Source organism: Balaenoptera acutorostrata, chromosome 6 (genome assembly GCF_949987535.1).
Source record: "Balaenoptera acutorostrata chromosome 6, mBalAcu1.1, whole genome shotgun sequence".
NCBI lineage: Eukaryota > Metazoa > Chordata > Mammalia > Artiodactyla > Balaenopteridae > Balaenoptera > Balaenoptera acutorostrata.
This window is the reverse complement of record NC_080069.1, coordinates 115,512,868-115,530,600: the sequence shown is the minus strand read 5'-3', so window position 1 is coordinate 115,530,600 and position 17,733 is coordinate 115,512,868. Positions and strand designations below refer to the sequence as shown.

Here is a 17,733-nt window from a genome sequence, read left to right as displayed (position 1 = left end):
CTTTACAAAGCAGGAGCTCAGCACACCCAGGTTACACCCAAGCGACCCAGCAGGCCCTGCCTCCACCTTCCAGCGAGTCTCCTGACCTTGCTCCAGTGTGGCCCCCACGGACCTGATGGTAACTCAGGACGGGGACTTTACCAAGTCTGGGTGGCCTGACAGGCCCTAGCAGTGGTACCTGGAGCCCTGGCCTCCGCTGGCCACTGAGCAGCCCCCATCATCTGAGGGCAGGCTGGGTGCCGGCCCCTCATAAATACGCACAGGCACAGGTGATCCCGCAGCCAGCCGCTGGCAGGTCCTGTCACTACCTCCATTCCAGGGTTGAGGACTTGGGGCTTGGAAGGGTCCCACCTTCCATCTGGGACACACTGAGAGTGACTGAACGGCAGCTGTGCTCTGAGCCTCTGGGCCCTGCCCTCTGTGGCTAGTGGCTGCGGGCCTGAGCCGGGCACTGCCTTGCTGGGCCTCGGTTTCCTCATCTATAAATGCAGGTGCTGGAGTAGGTGGTCCCTGCAGACCCTTCTAGAGAATGTCTTAAATGTCTCAGAATCACAGTGAGCCCAAACTTCCTTCCAGTGGTTTCTGTTTTCCAAAACTTGCAGGAGCTCCTCTGCATCTGAACAAGAAGCTAAGAGTTGAGGAATACTGTGAGCTCGCTTCGTCCAGCCTCCTCCCCGGAGCGGCAAACGTATGTTCCCTCCCAGGGTCTTTGGGCCTCAGCCTGCAGACCTCCAGCGACAGGGCGCACTGCCGTTCAGGTCAGTGCTTTTCCTTGTTGGCCTGTTTGGTCCCCCTTGGCCAGGACTCCCCGGGCCTGTGCTGCCAGCCCTGCGTGCCGGGTCCCTCTTCCCACCCAGCACGGCAGCTACCTCCTAACCCCTCTCCTCCCTGGTCCCCGGGACCAGTCTCCCCACTGCCTCGGGGGGCCCCTCAGCTGTGTGGAGACCACGTTGACATCCGTCTGAGTCTTCTCTCCATGGGTCAAAAAGCTGGAAGGTTGTGCCCTCCCCTGTCATGTCCCTAAAGCCTGCCAGCTGCCCCTTCAGGTCCCTGGTTCCCCAGGTGAGGGACTGGGAAACGTCGGGACAGAGGGGAGCAAAGACCCAACTTGGTCATCACGACGCTCACAGTCTGGTGAGGTCAAGAGGTGGCAGGTGACCCCCAGGCCACACTGCAGCGAGCGCCATGCAAGCCCTGTGGGGGCCACCATGGGCCAGGTGAGCGCCAGGCAGAGCGACGGGCGGTGGGAGCAACGGGCGGGGTGGGGGCCTGGGGGCCTGAGGTGGGCAGGCAGCAGCCCTGCTGAGCGGGACAGTCATGGCTCTTGACGTGCTGTCGCCTCTCAGGGGAGAAGGAAGCCCCCGCCCCAGTGGCCCTGGGGAGGGAGACACTGTGGCTTCACCACCGGGCACGGCATCAACAGCTTTTGAGCTTCCCAGCTGGCGAGGATGGCGGCTGCCACGGAGGCTGAAGAAGGGGCCCCGAGACTGGGGAGGGGAGCCAGAGGTGGGAAGAAAGGGTCTGCGCCTCCGCCCCGCCACCCCCGGCCTGCTCCCCGGTACCCCATCGGCATCCCCAAGGGGCCACCACGGCCTCCATGGCAGCCATGGCGGGACCGGCCCCTGGCTCCTGGCACAGCTCCTGCCGCCTGACTCTTGCCGGTGCTGCCAGGGCTGCTCTCTTCCTTCCAGAGGGAGGAACAGGAGGAAGAGAAGAAAAAAGCAGGGGCTTCCCCAGCTCAGGGTGCAGACCCGGGAGCAGCCCCCAGCCCCCCACACCCTCCCTGTGAGCCGAGCCTCCTCCTCGGGCATAAGCAGCGGCATCCGTCCCAGAGCCCCGCGGGGATCGGTCGGTCCGAGGACTGGGGGGCCCCTCCCAGGTGTGGGTCCCGATCCCAGCCCCTCCTCACCGGCCTCACTCCCTCCGGGTAAGGGGCTAACTCCTCTGTGCCGCGGGGTCCCTTCTGTACAACGGGGTGAAGACGCCAACTTGCAGGGCTGGAATCAAGACTCAGTGAGACAATATACGCACAGGGCCTGGTGTGTGAACACCTGATAAACGGCCACATGATGTTGGCATCTGTCATCTTGCTTAGTCCGGTTGTGCGAACGCCATGTTCTCCCCAGTGGTGCCCCCCCTGAGAGGGGACCCGGCTGTACCGAGCTGTCCCCTCCTTGAGTTCCAGAGTCCAGATAAACTGCCGCGGCAGCGCCAAGACCAGCTTCCTCAGTGCCAGGAAGGAGGGCACACAGGCTCCAGGCCTGGGCCCTCTGCCCCAGGGACAGACGGCTTGATTTGGGGGCCCTATGCTACGAGCCTGCACCCTAAGTCCCAGAGCCAGACTCTGCGGCTCTGCCCACCCTGTCCTTCCTCACCAGCTGATTCTGTGACGCAAACACTCAGTGAGTGCCCTCTTATGAGAGCAGACCCTGGGGTCGGGCAGATTGTGCTCAAATTCCAGCTCTCTCCTGGTTGGTGTGTCCTCAGATGAGCTACTTTACTTCTTTGAGCCTCAGTTTCCTCTTCTGTAAGATGGGGACAATAATACTTTCTTCAAAGGGGCCTTGTGAAGACTGGATGAGTTTACTAGGCAGGATGGCTTGGCTGCAGTGACACTAACAGCCCCAAGGCCTCAGTGGCTTTAACACAGCACTTATTTCCCATCACGCGGAGTCAGCCGTGGTCCAGCCGCCTTCGGGCTTCCACAAAGGCGCAGGTGGGAGACAGAAGGGCTAGAGAATGGGCAGCAACAATGAGATACTGTGGTTCAAAAGTGGCACATGGGGACTTCCCTGGTGGTCCAGTGGTTAAGACTTCACCTTCCAGTGCAGGGGGTGCAGGTTTGATCCCTGGTCGGGGAGCTAGGATCCCACATGTCTCGCGGCCAAAAAACCAAAACATAAAACAGAAGCAATACTGTAACAAATTCAATAAAGACTTTAAAAATGGTCCACATCAAAAAAAAAAAAAAAATCTTTAAAAAAACCCAAAAAAGTGGCACACGGGTCCCTTCCCACCTTCACTCACATTTCATTGGCCAGAATCAGTCACCTGGGGGACAGAGAGGTGCGACCACCCAAGGATGGGAAGTCACAAATGTTTGGGAAACAGTCGCAATGTCTGCCACCATGAGATGACACTGTACTTCCCAAAAGTCCCCATTCACAGGCCGCCCCAAGATAGCACCTCACCTACAGTGAAATATTTTCCCTGATACTGATCCAGGCTAATGCTGTTCTCTACCTTAAACTTCATCCTAAACAAGAATGGCCATGGAGTCCCGGATTTGGTGTGCAGCATATACGCTTTCTGGTGCACACTGAAATAAATACGTAACTGTTTGAATTGAAAACATCCACCCACACACCCCTGAAATCACATCATGAAGGACCACAGACACACCTCCCACGCTGGCGAAGGTAAAGTTAAGTTGACGCTGTTCTTTTATCAGTGCCTGCCCCCTGCCTCTTATTAAGCTCTCAGAATAGGTTAGTTACCATTTTATTAACCACTTTCTCAGTCCATCCACATGCCCACCTAATCCCCATTTTACACATGAGGAAATGGAGGCAAAGAGAAGCCCCCTCTGAGGCCATGCAGCTGGGAAGTGATGGAGAGGCTCTCCCGCCTCCCACCTGCCCCCCCCCAAACAAGCTGTCCCCAACCTTGCTGGGCCTCCATCTCGGCTGATGTGGCCCAAATGCCATTGACCCTGAAGGTTCCCTGGAGGCCCCGCTGGGAGGATCCTGCTCGTTGGAAAGGCAGCCAGGAGAGGGAAAGGGTTAAGCCTGTCATGTTGTGTTCCCACCAAACACCTCTGCTTAAATGCAAAATCCCAACAGGGTGGTGTTTGCTATAAAAGCCCTAAGAGTGATTTGTGAAGTCTCGAAGGCCTGTAATCTCGTCAGCGTAATGGGATTATATTTCAAATCACCACGGCCTGTTCATTACCCATTTAAACTCCTCTGACAGAGGAAAACTTACATAAACCGTGCACGGCAGCCCTTGCCGACTTCCCCACTCTGCTTCCTGATTAGACAAACAGATGCTGAGGTCTGGAATGAAAAAATAATGTGCCCATTTATTCATTTTTCTGACAAGTCACAGTAGATTTTTAACTGCCAATGAGTGACCTCCCGGAGGCGCGGTGGCGGGGAGGTGGCCGCTAGGCAGCGAGTGGTCATTTGCTGGCCTGGCTGGGGCGGGGGGCTGCCTGCTGGGCCTCTCAGCTCTCACCACCCAGAGGGGGCCAGGGACCTCCTCAGGGTGACCAGGACGCAGCCACAGCCTGAAGTCATAGCGCCCCAGCAGGAATCCTGGCCCTGCCTTGCTCAACCAAGTGACTGAGGACAACTTTCATCTCTCTGAGCCTCAGTAGCCCCGTCTGTAACATGGAGAACGTAAGAGCGCTCGTCTCAGAGGTGCGGGTTCAGGGTGCAGCTCCCACCCCAGGTTCCCGGGGGCGGCATCCAGCCAGCACCGCCAGCTGGGCCAGGCCCTCCTTCACCATGACCTCTGGCGGATGGGGTTTTGCTAGTCACTTGCTGGGGCTATGTCACTCTCAGCTCTGTGACGGTGCCTGGAGCAGAGGGGGGTGGGCGAAGGGGCAGCTGGGTCAGGGACCCCAGCTCTGCCTGCCCCATCCCGGTCTCAGGGTCCTGCCCCTGGGGTGCCCCCTCCTCATTCAGAAGCAGGACGCTGCCCCTGAAGACTTGTGTCCCCTGAGCTGAGCCAGGTGGCCACCGGCTAGAGGGGGCCCTAGAGCAGTGAGTGGAAAAGGGCAAAAATCACCCCTCATCTGTCATTCAAGGCCTCCCACCCTCTCCCAGGGCCCCGCGACCTCAGCCTCAGTGATCCCCAAGTCATCTCGTGTCTGGTCGCATGGTGCCCACCTCCCCCCCCACCACGGCTCCTGTAGCCAATGCCCTGACCCCAGAGACAGGCGAGGAGGGCGCCAGCGTGGATAAATGATGCACCTCTGAGAGCCGGGTTCAACCCTGGAGCCGGCACAGGCTCGCACTGTAGAAGTCACAGCCAGTCACATCTCCCAGCCCCCTCTCCACGGCCCTCCTCTGGCCCTTTTTGGAAAAAACTCAGCCACAGACTTCCTGAAGGCAAACCCCAGTACTGGGGGAGAGGGGGTAGGCCTGGGTTATCTTTGGGTCCAGCCCAGGGCCTGGCACGGGGGTGGTAGCAGCAAGCGCCTGCTCCATAAACTCCCCCTTTCATTCCACAAACATCTGAGCACAGCCTCTGGGCAGGGCTTTGGCCCTCAGGCTGCAGCAGGAACACAGAGACTGATGTCCTTCAGGCCCCCTCACCCGGCAGGGAGGGCGCACTTTACCTGAGAGGCCTGGGAGAGATGAGAGCCAGGAGCTGTAGTGAGGTGGGGGGCAGACCAGGGCTGGGACGCCGGGAAGCCCTGCTCCAGTCACTGGGAGCCGGTGAGGGAGGGGGCGGCCAGGTGGGTGAGCGTTCAAACAGCCTCAAGACTTGAGCTGAGAAGCTGCAGAAGGAATGAAAATCTGCCTCCTTGCTGTGTGACCTTGGACCCATGACTCAACCTCTCTGAGCCGCCTTCTCATCTGCACGACTGGGACAGAATCTCATCTTCAGTGTCACTGGCCTGGCGCACAATAGGGGATCAGTAACAGGTAGCCATGGAGACAGGGTGCCTAGTCACGTACAGGGAACACAAGGGCCAAGGCCTCCGCCTGCCAACTGGCTTCAGGGAGCATCCCCAGAACCCCAGGGAAGCCCCCTGGATCCAGCTGGGGGCCTAGGCCCTCCCTCCCAGGGCCCTCTCCCCTCACCAGACCCGCCTGCCTTGCTGACGAGCCCCCAGGCAGGGTTCACATCTTCATGCCTTAGCTCTATGAATACATAAGAAATACTGTGAAGCTAATTCTTTTTAAAATGATAACATTTGTCTATATTAGAGCATTCCAGCCCCCAGCTTCCTGAAAGCTAAAAATGTTTTAATGTCATATTCCCATGTAAATTTTAGTTTAGAATTTAATACCCTTTTAACATACATTAAATTTTTAGCATTCTTCAAGCCCTTGACTCTTCTAAGGGCTTAGCTGCTGGGTGTTGGAGAAAAGGGCTGGGGAAGGCTGTAAATTAAGAGAGAAAGTTCTAGAATTAGGTTACCCCCAAATCTCTGTGCCCACCTCATCTTGGGAGTTACTCCTCTGGGCTGAGGAGTGTCTGAGCCAAACCCTGGAGTCCTGGGGAGGTGTCAGCAGTGTTGGTTTCCTTGCTGGAGTGGCTGTGACTTTATCAAATAAATACAGTTGTGGCTTTATCGGGGCCGCGGAGGACTCCTCACAGCAGCCCAGGTTGGGGAAGCCAGATGGCCTGGTTGCCTGGCTCAGACCCTGCTTCTGCCACTTGCCAGTAGGTGACCTTGGCAAGCTGTCAGTGCCTGTTTCCTTGCCCCACACAGGGGCAAGGAAAATGGGGCCAAGGTCAGAGTTAGTGCACAGACTGTGTTTGAGTGAATACTTATTTATTATTTTTTTTATTAATTAATTAATTTATTTATTTTTGGCTGTGTTGGGTCTTCGTTTCTGTGTGAGGGCTTTCTCTAGTTGCGGCAAGCGGGGGCCACTCTTCATCGCGGTGCGCGGGCCTCTCACTATCGCGGCCTCTCTTGTTGCGGAGCACAGGCTCCAGACGCGCAGGCTCAGTAGTTGTGGCTCACGGGCCTAGTTGCTCCGCGGCATGTGGGATCTTCCCAGACCAGGGCTCGAACCCATGCCCCCTGCATTGGCAGGCAGATTCTCAACCACTGCGCCACCAGGGAAGCCCTGAGTGAATACTTATGAAGGGGGAGCTTATCAGCTCCGCAGAGGAGGTCACCTCCAGGATGAACTGGCTGGCCTTGCTAAGGCGTCCGGGGGGTTGACGTATGGGAGCTGGAGCAGATCATTTTGACTGATCCATACCCCACTCCAGCTCCTAGAGTGAGACCTCATCCCCCAGCCATAGGGACGCCCAAGGGTGTCTTTGCAAAGCACCATGATTAGCCCATGGGCGGCAGCCCCCCATTAGTTCCCTCTTGGGACGAGACCAGGGACAGCCGGGGAGGGGCTCTGAAAATGGCAGGAAGGGGCGTTCACAGCAGCCTTTGGGGGAAAGCAGAGTGGGGACTTCATGCCCATGCTTACCAGGCCGAGGTCTGGGGTCTGCCTGGGGCACTTGGCCCACCAGCCTCGAACTCTGGCGTCCGGGGCTGCTCTGGCCCAGGCCCACACCCCCTGCCATGGGTCACCAGCCAGGCTCCTTGAGTGAATCCCATGTCTCTGAGGGCCCATCTGTGAAACTGGGGCAAAAATAACAAAGCCTCCCTCTTGGGAGGAGCCAGCACAGCAGGAGTCATCACCAAAACTTGATGTGTGGTGAAAGGCTCGTGGGGCCATCCGTCCAAGCGATCGTTAACCAGAATGAGACATTTACAATGTGGAGACCTGAAATCCAGTGAGATGACGGCTCTCCTTCCTAATCGCTTTCAGGGGATGATACAATGCATTGATTGACAGAGACGAGCCACAGCTTGGGCTCTGACCAGTGTCTGCAACTAAAGCAGCAGGCTTGTTAACGTAGATTTACAAAGAGCATCTCCATCCTGGCTAGAGGAAGGCCTGCTGTTGGTGTGGGATACTGGGGGGACCCAGGGACCAGGTAGGGACGCTCTTGAGCCTGCCCCAGAAGAAGCCTAAGGGATCCTTCTCCAAGGTGGCCACTAATGAGTCAGTTTCCTCATGGGGAGTGAGTGAGTTCCCTGACTCTGGAGGAATGTAAGCACTCAGCATTCAGTCAACACATGGCACGGGCCCTGAAGGTACAGAAATGACCTGACTCGGAGCCTCTCTTTGGGATCTCGTGGTCCACAGGGCCGAGACCCGTTCTCTAGTGTTTGGGTGACCAGATGTCTAGAAGGGGAGTGGAAACACACACATCCTTCTCCTCATAGACCCCTTCGCAGCTGGGGGCTGAGAACACTCCTGGCTCTGGTGGATCCTACTGGAGGAAAACAAGCTGGTGGACGCCTGGGGAGGACAGATTCCAGGGCAAGAGCCCCCCAGAGGAACTCACCAAGCGAGGGGAAGGAGAGTGGCCAGCAAGTCCAACCCCGTCCGTGGGGAGCATTGTGAGCAAGTGATGGCTCCTCGGCCTTCCTCTGGGCTCAGGCAGCCTCACAGCACGGCCCGTGGCTGCAGCTCCTTGAGGCCTGAGAGCTCAACGTGCACAAAGGCCCCTGCCAAATGGCTGACGTCATCATTACCCAATAAATCTTCCACTTACTATGGAAAGAGGGGCTCTTAGGGGCTTCTCCCCAGATCATTGGTTTCTCCCATCCATGTTGGGAAAGGAGGCCTTTGGCTTTGGGGGAGGGTCTTATCTGTGTCCCTTCCTGGGATGCTGCGAGGGGCCCTTGGGGACGGGACAGATGTCCTAGGCTATCACACAGCAGCCCCCAGCTGACATTCACACCTCCTAACACGGAGACCAGGCTTTCATCAATGTGTGTGTCACCAGAGGACAGAACTTCAGCAGCTGCCTTGCGTCACCTTGATCACCCTCAGCTCTGCTGTCCCATTTCTGGGCCTCATTCTCTGCTCCTGGAAGGGGCATCCTCCACATGGCAAGAGGGATGTGGACAAAGGTCCAGTCTGTTCCAGGCTTTGGAACCACAGAGGAGGGACTTCTTATACACATACCATATACACATGCCAGGCCAGGTCTCTGATTGGCCTGCCAGCAGTCACATGTTCACCCCTGGGCCAATCCGTGTGGCTAGGGGATGGGCTGCTGTGATTGGCAACACTGCCCCCACCCCCAGGACCACAGGGCTCAGGGGAAGGGAAGGGCCTCAGTCAGCAGAGCAGAGGAAGGGGGGACAGGTAGAGTCCGTGGACCTCCTCAGCAGTTACTATGTGCCAATCACTGTGCTAAATACCTTTTTAAAATTTTTTCCCAAAATCACCCAGAAGCAGAGGCCGATAGCATCCTTCCACAGTCATAAGGCCTAAAGGGTGAAGGGGCTTTGCCCAGCAAGGAGGGAACTGGACCTGCTTCTGACTCCAACCCCCAGAGCTCCACCTCGTGCACCACCTCCCCCATGTGGGCACAGAGGAGGCGAGGCCTCGCGCCAAGCACAGCGTCCCTCGGGAATGGTGGCCTGAGTGTGTGAGCATGTATGGTATGTGACTGTGTGTGGTGTGGTGTGAGTGTGTGCAGTGTGTGTGTGAAGTGTGTGGCGTGAGTGTGTGTGTGGTGCGTATGGTGTGTGGTGTGTGTGTATGTGTGTGTCTGGTGTGGTGTGTGGTGTGAGAGAGTTTCCTCCGCGAGCAGCCTGCCCGTGCCCATCCCCGCTCCCTCCGGGCAGGGCGCGCGCCCTCACACACCTGTGCTCGGGGCACAGCGAGGCTGACGGCGTCGGCTCTCCGAGGAGGCCAGGCGGGTCTCTAAGCAGCCCTCTCCCCACTGCTGAACAGCTGGCCACCATCTTGGCACACATTTCCCTGTCATATCTGATTTGCAAAGTCGTGTCTGTAACAGACCCACAGGAGCGTCCAGTTGGGGCTTTTTCAGGTCAAGGAGTATTTTCCAGAGTCTCTGGTTCTTCAGAGGAGAAAAAGAATGTGAACAGCCCTCCTTCTCCGTTGCCAGGCTGACACTCTCAACCGTGGAATCTTCCTCCCAGCCACCCTGGGCTAAAGGCTAAGGCCTTGAGTATCACCTTGAGGTTCTGTCATTATCCCATTTTACAGATGAGGAAATTGAGGCTCACAGGAGTCCTGTCATTTCCCCAAGGTCACACAGCAGCTAAGAGCAAAGCTATAATTTGAACACAGCCCCTCTGGCCCCTCAAGCCCTCACTCATCACCATCATGTCCACAGCCTGCCTGCAGATGCCTGAGCTGAGCTGTCCCTGCTGGTCTAACTCCAGGACCTCCTCCTCCAGGAAGCCTGCCTGAACTGTCACAGCCCTCCTCGGCGCCTTGGGCTCTTACCACTGACTGGAGTCTCTGGTTTCCAGAGCATTCTGGGAGGGGCCCACCAGAGCTGGGTGACTTTGACCCCCTGAAGGCATCGACTTGGCCAACATGCTTTGACTGGATGGAGTGGAAGCCCATGAGGATGCGGGCTAAACAGGTTCCTTTCCTGCAGGGCCCCTCAGAGCCTTTAATGGGCACCGTGCACCATGCTCCAGAAAGGGGTGGCATATGCAGTGTTTCCCAAACACCTTTTTTGCCAGAGCATGTGTTCACATTTCTAGAACTGGGGTAGCTAAGAACTCAGAGTGGTGATGTTGTTTCACGCAATCCAAAGGAGGCAGGGTCAGGTCCTGGCTGAGAGAAAACCAGCTCTGCCACCTATTAGCTGTGTGACCTTAGGCAAGTCACTTTACCTCTCTGAGCCTCAGTTATCCCATACACTTCCATGGGGCTCATCAGGACCACTCCATCTTCGTCCAGGCTTCCCTCATCACCCTCCAACCAGCAAAAGCCTCTCCCCAGGCCTCTCTGGCTCCCACCTATCTCTCACCCCTAGATATGAGCTCTGGGCCTGGAGGACTCAAGTTTGTCTTGCTCCCCAGTCACTGTATCCCCAGCACCAGAGCAGGCCTGGCACAAAATAATGTTTGTTTAATGAATGAATGGATGGATGAATTCCTATGTGAACACTCTGAATTTAGTCTGGGGCATGCATGGCTGGCAGAGCAGCCCAGGGCCACTTCCCACCCTGATCCCCCTCCCTACCCCTCTCCTACACTTGAGTCTGGTTTGAACCTAAAGGAAGTCCAAGTCTCACTCAGCAAACATTTATTCAATTTGAATAATTATATCCTGTTGGGAGTTGGCAGATGGCGAGAGATGGTTGGGAGAAACTCTTTGTCTTCTCATATAAAGAACAGCCTCCCCCTCTAGAGGACACTAGAAGCTCCAAGCCTGGGCTCTGCCCCCAGGTGCATGGGCTGCTTGACTCCACACCACACCACTGTGGCAGGACTATAGCACTGTGCCCATTGCACAGATGAGGAGAGTGAGGCTCAGAATGCTCAGTGACTCACCCAAGGTCACACAGCTAGGGGGAAGCAGGGCAGAAATTTCAACTAGGTTTCATCTGACCCCAGATCCCATAATCTTAACCCTTGTTCTTGACTAAGAGGCATGGGACACTAGGAAGACCACAGTTCTGATCTGGGTTGAAATCCTAGCTCTGCCTCACCCCCTATTTTTGCGTGACACTAGGCCAGTCATTTCACCTCTCTGAGCCTCAATTTTCCTCATCTGCAAAATGGGGCTAATAATCCCTCCTCTACAGGGTCATGAGAATTAAAGGAGCTAGTAGATGGGAGGGAGATTTCTGAGGTAGAGGCATATAACAGGTGTTCAATAAGCTTTTGTGGAATGAATGATTACCTTCTGCTGGTGCTGCCAACTGTCCCAGAACATGCACAGAGACACAGAGGCACAGAGCTTGAACAAGCATTCCCTGGGACAGACAATGAGAAAACGGGTGCAGTGGAGCCGTGTGCTTGAGGCCAGCACAGCCTAGACCCATTCTCCAGCTTCAGGGGCTGTGTGTGGGCACATGAGCCTTGGTATGTGTAGGCCAAGACGACTGCCACACCACTCAAGATGGCTGCCTCAACACTCAAGATGGCCACCACACCAGACAAGATGGCTGCCACACAGCTGCCACATGTGCCCCAAAAAGCATCATCCACTGGGTACCAAGAGCCCCACTGTGACTGGATTCAAAACAAACAAACAAAAATAATTGTTAAACTGTGACCAGACTCCAAACGGAGTGAGTCAAAACCCAGGGCAGCCTAGTCTCTCCCAGGAATAAGAAGAAGCCACTCAGCCCGTCCCCGTGCCCCTGAGAATGCTGGGTAATTACTTCTTCCCTTTTGTCTGTTTTCTTTTAGCAGAACCACCAAGAACTGGCCACAAAAATCAGTTAAAGCTTCCAAAGTGCTTCTTTCCCCAGAAATCTTTTATAAAAGGTGAAAGATTTACAGGACCTGAAGAGCAAACCAAGCAGGATAATTGTTTTTGGAATGACCCCAATATTTTCACCCCAGCGACCCCAGCTGGGCATCTTGCCCCATATTTATGATTCCTGGTCTTCTGCGTGCCACTGGGCGACCTTTCTGAGCCCCCTCTGTGAGCCCCCAGTTCCTTATCGGGCCTGTAACTCACCCTGACGTTATCTCTCGGAAGGGTCTTATGCACTTTAATTTAACTGCCCTCATCATTATTTCCCAGACTTCAAGGTTTTCTCTTTCGAGCTGCCCTTCCTGGGACAAGCATAATCTGTTTGCCATCAAGCCGAATAAATATGTTTGTGCGGGAGATGGGAACCGTTTGGGAAGAGTGGCTCAGGCCTGGGAAGCAGCCTCCAGCTCTCACTCCCTCTGGGCAGCAAGGGCTGGTCTGTGTGTCCTTGAGCCGCTGTCCTGGTGGGAGCCACTGCCTTAGTTCTAAGGCTGGGTGGCCAGTTGTAGCAAATGAAAATACAAGACACCCAGTTAAATTTGAATTTCAGATAAACATTGAATTTTTTTAGTATAAGTATGTCCCATTCAATATATGCCAAAAAATTATTCGTTGTTTATCTGAAATTCAAATTTAACTGGGTGTCTTGTGTTTAATCTGGTATCAGCTCCTGGGGGTGGTCCCCCTCACTCCCCCAAATGCAGATTAACATATTGGAGAGTGTTCGTTTACTAGTGTTGCCATAACAAAGTACAACAGACTGGGTGGCTTAAACAAAAGAAATTTATTTTCTCACCATTCTGGAGGCTAGAAGTGCAAGATCAAGGTATCAGCAGGGTTGGTTTCTTATAAAGTCCCTCTCCTTGGCTTGTAGATGGCCCCCTTCTCCCTGTGTTCTTACGCACTCATCCCTCTGTGTGTGTCCTAATTTCCTCTTCTTAAACAGCCACGTTGGGGGCTTCCCTGGTGGCGCAGTGGTTGAGAATCCGCCTGCCAGTGCAGAGGACACGGGTTCGAGCCCTGGTCTGGGAAGATCCCACATGCCGCGGAGCAACTGGATCCGTGAGCCACAACTACTGAGCCTGCGCGTCTGGAGCCTGTGGTCCGCAACAAGAGAGGCCGCGATAGTGAGAGGCCCGCGCACCGCGATGAAGAGTGGCCCCCACTTGCCGCAACTAGAGAAAAGCCCTCGCACAGAAACAAAGACCCAACACAGCCAAAAATAAATAAATAAATAAATAATTAAAAAAAAAAAAAAAAGAATTTAAACAGCCATGTTGGATCAGGGCCCACCCTAATGACCTCGTTTTAACTTAATTACTTCTTTGCAGACCCTACCTGCAAATACAGTCACATTCTAAGGTACGGGGGCTGGGACTCCAATGTATGAATTTCACGGGGACACATTTCAGCCCATAACAAAGGGTGTTTAACCACCTCCCACCAGAAAGCCCCAGAGTCTGGGGCTTAATCCAGAGCAGGCCTGGGAAGACAAGAACCTTGGCTGTCTGGCAGCCATAATGTTCTGCAGCACCTGCCAGCAGAGAAGGCCCACAATGAATGCAGTCAGGGTCCTGTCAGATTCACCCACACTCTCTCCCGACCATCCTGGCGATGCTGAGGGGTCCCCTGAGCACCCTGCAAGGCAGGTACAATTTGTCAAGGGGTGCAGAGCAGGAATGAGGCACAGGAGCACAAAGGCAATTTGAAATTATCCAAACTATCCAATCCTAAACTTGCTCAGACCTGCCTACCCTGCTGTTTTGATATTGTATCACAGCCATGCAAGATAGTACCTTGGCGGGAATTTTGGGGGGAAGGGTACCCCAGACTCTCCATACTATTTCCCCAACTTACTGTAAGTCTATAATTAACTTCAAAATAAGAAAAATTTGGGGCTTCCCTGGTGGTGCAGCAGTTGAAAATCTGCCTGCCAATGCAGGGGACACGGGTTCGAGCCCTGGCCTGGGAAGTTCCCACATGCCGCGGAGCAACTGGGCCCGTGAGCCACAGTTACTGAGCCTGCACATCTGGAGCCTGTGCCCCGCAACAATAGAGGCCGCCATAGTGAGAGGCCCGCGCACCGCGATGAAGAGTGGCCCCCACTCACCGCAACTAGAGAAAGCCCTCGCACAGAAACGAAGATCCAACACAGCCAAAAATAAATAAATAAATTTATAAAAAAAAAAAAAAGAGGGGAAAGCCATGCTTCCACCTTCCCGTGGAAAATTCCATTTGGAGGAAGGGGAGGGGCAAGAGGCAGGGTTTTTTTTAAAATAAATAAATAAATAAATAAGAAAAATTTGAGAAAAATATAAAACAAGAAATGTGTTGAAGAAATCAGAACTGAATCTTTATTTACATGAAGTTTATTAAACCCCAGTGAGAATACAAAATACCCTGGTGCCCCAGGTTGAACAATAGATAAGATTTATAAACTCAAAGAACTTTGTGTGAGAAAGTTATTAATACATAATAAGTTTAATACTAAAAAGGCAATGATGGGGACTTCCCTGGTGGCGCAGTGGTTAAGAATCTGCCTGCCAAGGCAGGGGACACAGGTTCGAGGCCTGGTCCGGGAAGATCCCCCATGCCGCGGAGCAACAAAGCCCGTGCGCCACAACTACCGAGCCTGCGCTCTAGAGCCCACGAGCCACAACTACTGAGCCCGCGTGCCACAACTGCTGAAGCACGCACACCTAGAGCCCATGCTCCACAACAAGAGAAGCCACCACAATGAGAAGCCCTCTCACCGGCACGAAGAGTAGCCCCCGCTCGCCACTGCTAGAGAAAGCCCGCATGCAGCAATGAAAACCAACGCAGCCAAAAAATAATTAATTAATTAATTAATTAAAATAAAATAAAATACATTATTTTAAAAAAGGCAACGATGTAAAAAGGCAAGATGAAAGGAATAACGGAAAAAAATCATAAATATTGGATAATTAGTGGAAACATAATAAATAAATAATTTAATAAATAAGTAATGAATAATTGGATAAAGTAATTACCTAGTATCTTAATGCTGGCTGATTTTCTCTCCTGACCCCAAGATTGATGGATTTTCATTACCTTTATCCAATCGTGTCCCTCTTTGATGTGAAGACTTGTTTTTACTTATTTTTAGAATACTCTGTCAGCTTCTAATATTTCTAAGTATTATTAAATTAATATCTTGGCTTCTGTAATTGATAATACACATGAAATAAAAACCAAGTGGAAAAAAAGAACGGAACTATGCCTGAGTCAGAGAAGACGGTACAAGAGCAGGAAAGTTCAATCAGGTGACGCGGTGAGACAAAGGCTAACTACTGGAGGAGAGTCTGTCACTCCAGTGGGGCAGGACCTGTCTGTCTGTCTGTCTCCTCACCCCTGATTCTCAGAGTCTGGCACAGGGAAGGCTCACAATATTTGCAGTGACTGACTGACTGAATGAATGAATGAAAGATGCCTCAGTTGCAGTTCTGCCCGTGGCCTCTCTGGCTGCCGAGCCTCCCTGGGTTGGCCCCTGAGGCCTGGTCCCCAGAGGTGAAGAGTAGCCGCTCCACCCCCGCCGAGGCCCTGCCTGTGCCCTGCAGCCAGGGACAGCCACTCCCTGTCGCTTCCCAGGTGTCCTGGCACCTGAGCACCCACCTCTCTGGGCACCCGGCACTGCCACCTGCAGCAAGGGGAGGGTGCCCAGGAGGGGGAGCACACACTTCCTCAGGAGGCCCGGCCCAGCTGTTTAGGGAGGCCTCAGGCCTGTAAAGACACGGTGCTTCTGCGAGAGTCTCCTGATACAATAAAAGATTATCAGCTAAATAAAACAAGGAGTGACTGGGGCCACTATGCCCTGCTGGATTGAAATCGTGTGAGCAAAGTGGTTTTCTCTGAGAGATTTATTTCCTGCGCTGGCTTCAGGCAGCCAGCCCAGCCGGAGAGAATGGGGTTGGTCTCCCTCCATTTGTGGGGCGGCGGGGAGGGGGGCACGGGTTTTTATTTAATCTTCCAGCGAGCTGGAACAGTGAAGACTGAGCGAATGGACATTAATTCTGAAACAAATTATTAAAGTGCGATCTGGGATTCCGGGAAAGCCATCTACCCCCTGCCTGTCTGCCACTTCCCCTCACCCAGGCCATAAAATCCCTCCCTTCCGCTCGAAACCCAACACCAGGCCGACAGGATTCTGCATTCGGGCTGAGAAGAAAGGCCTGGAACTGACCTGAGCCCAGGGCCAGTGGGGCATGGGCCTGGCTGGACTGCCCGTGCCCTTGGGCCGACGCCATCGGCCTGCCTGGGCCTTGGCCCCCCCCAAAGGGACCCCCACATTTCTTGTTCCCTCGTTACCTGTATTTGTGATCAAGGATGCCCCAGGCAAAGACGGCCACCGCCTCGCTCCCGGGGGCTCAACCTCCTTCTGCCTCCACCAGCCTGGGCCTCCCAGGACCGTTTCCTCACCCCCAGCCCAGCCCAGGGCAGCACAGACCTGGCTGCCCTCCTAAACTGCCTGGCATCCCACACCCCGCTGCTGGGCCCTGCCCAGGCCCTGCTCATCTGAGGGGAAAGAGATCTGGAATTCAAGTAGGGGGCCAGAAAGCAAGGTCTGGGGGGTCGTGGGGCCTCTGGCTGGGCCCTGGAGACACAGACCCAGCACCTGTGGTGGCCAGTGTGGGAGAAGGGAGACAGTCGTTGGTGAGTAACTGCTGCACACCAGGCACGGGGCGGCACACGAAGGGACGCATCAGGGCAGCTGGATGCTGGGGTGAGCTCAGAAGGGCTTCCAGAGACAAGACCCCTGACCTGAGCATGGAAGGATGAGGAGGGGTACACCACCTGGACCAGGACATTCTGAGTGCAGGAGACAAAACTTGCAAAGGTCTGGAGGTAGAACATCTACTGCTGCATCCAAGATCTATTACAATAATACTAATAATGAGTTAAAATGTATTGAGCACTTCCTGTCTGTGGTGCCACGTACTTCACACATGTTCTTGGGTTTGAATCTTTCCAACAACCCCATACGGAGGTAGGAATTACCATTATTCCCATTTTACAGAGGAGGCGACTGAGGCTCAGAGAGGCAGTTGCCCAACACAGAGCCAGTATGAGGGAGGATTTGAACCTCGGTCTCTCTGACTCCAGAGACAATGCCCTTCCACACCCTGCCTCCCCTGGACCCGATCCCGGCTTCCCCTGATGGCCTAGGCCGGGGGGACCAGCAGGCTTTGAATCCACGTCCGCACCAGGGGGCCCGGAGACTGGGCAAACCCACCTGGCCCGGCCCTCCCTCTTTCCTTAGTCCCTTCCTGTTCCTCTAACAATGGGGCCTGTGCCCCTTGGTGACAGGGGTTGGATGGGGTTGAGAGACCCCAGACAGGTGAGCTCTCCTGGCAGAGCAGCCCGTCAGGGCCATGTCCACAGACCCACCTGCCCAGGACTCACATTCTTTAATGATGAGAAACATCTTGAGCCCACGTGGACACATACCATAGCCCACCTGTCCAAGGTAGACAGGCCGCTCTGGGCTCCTGATTCCCAGAGTCTGGCATGGATCAGGGCCAAAGGTTCACAGGGCTCCCATCAGGCCAGGCTGGGGTCCCCCACCTGCTCCTCCTCCCAGCAGCCGTGCCTCCATCCACGCGGCTGTACAAGCCAGAAACCTGGAAGGGCCCTCGCACTTCCTGTTCATCACCCCACAACCGATCCCTCAGCAAGTGCTGTCACCCCAACACAAAAC

General features: G+C 54.6%; 1 non-coding gene across 1 annotated transcript; it reads right to left on the bottom strand.

Moving 5' to 3' along the window:
• Positions 1-11,946: 11,946 nt before the first annotated feature.
• Positions 11,947-12,063, bottom strand: LOC114235582 (U5 spliceosomal RNA). Its single transcript, XR_003621729.1, has one exon. It is a non-coding gene; the product is annotated as a U5 spliceosomal RNA (small nuclear RNA).
• Positions 12,064-17,733: the final 5,670 nt, after the last annotated feature.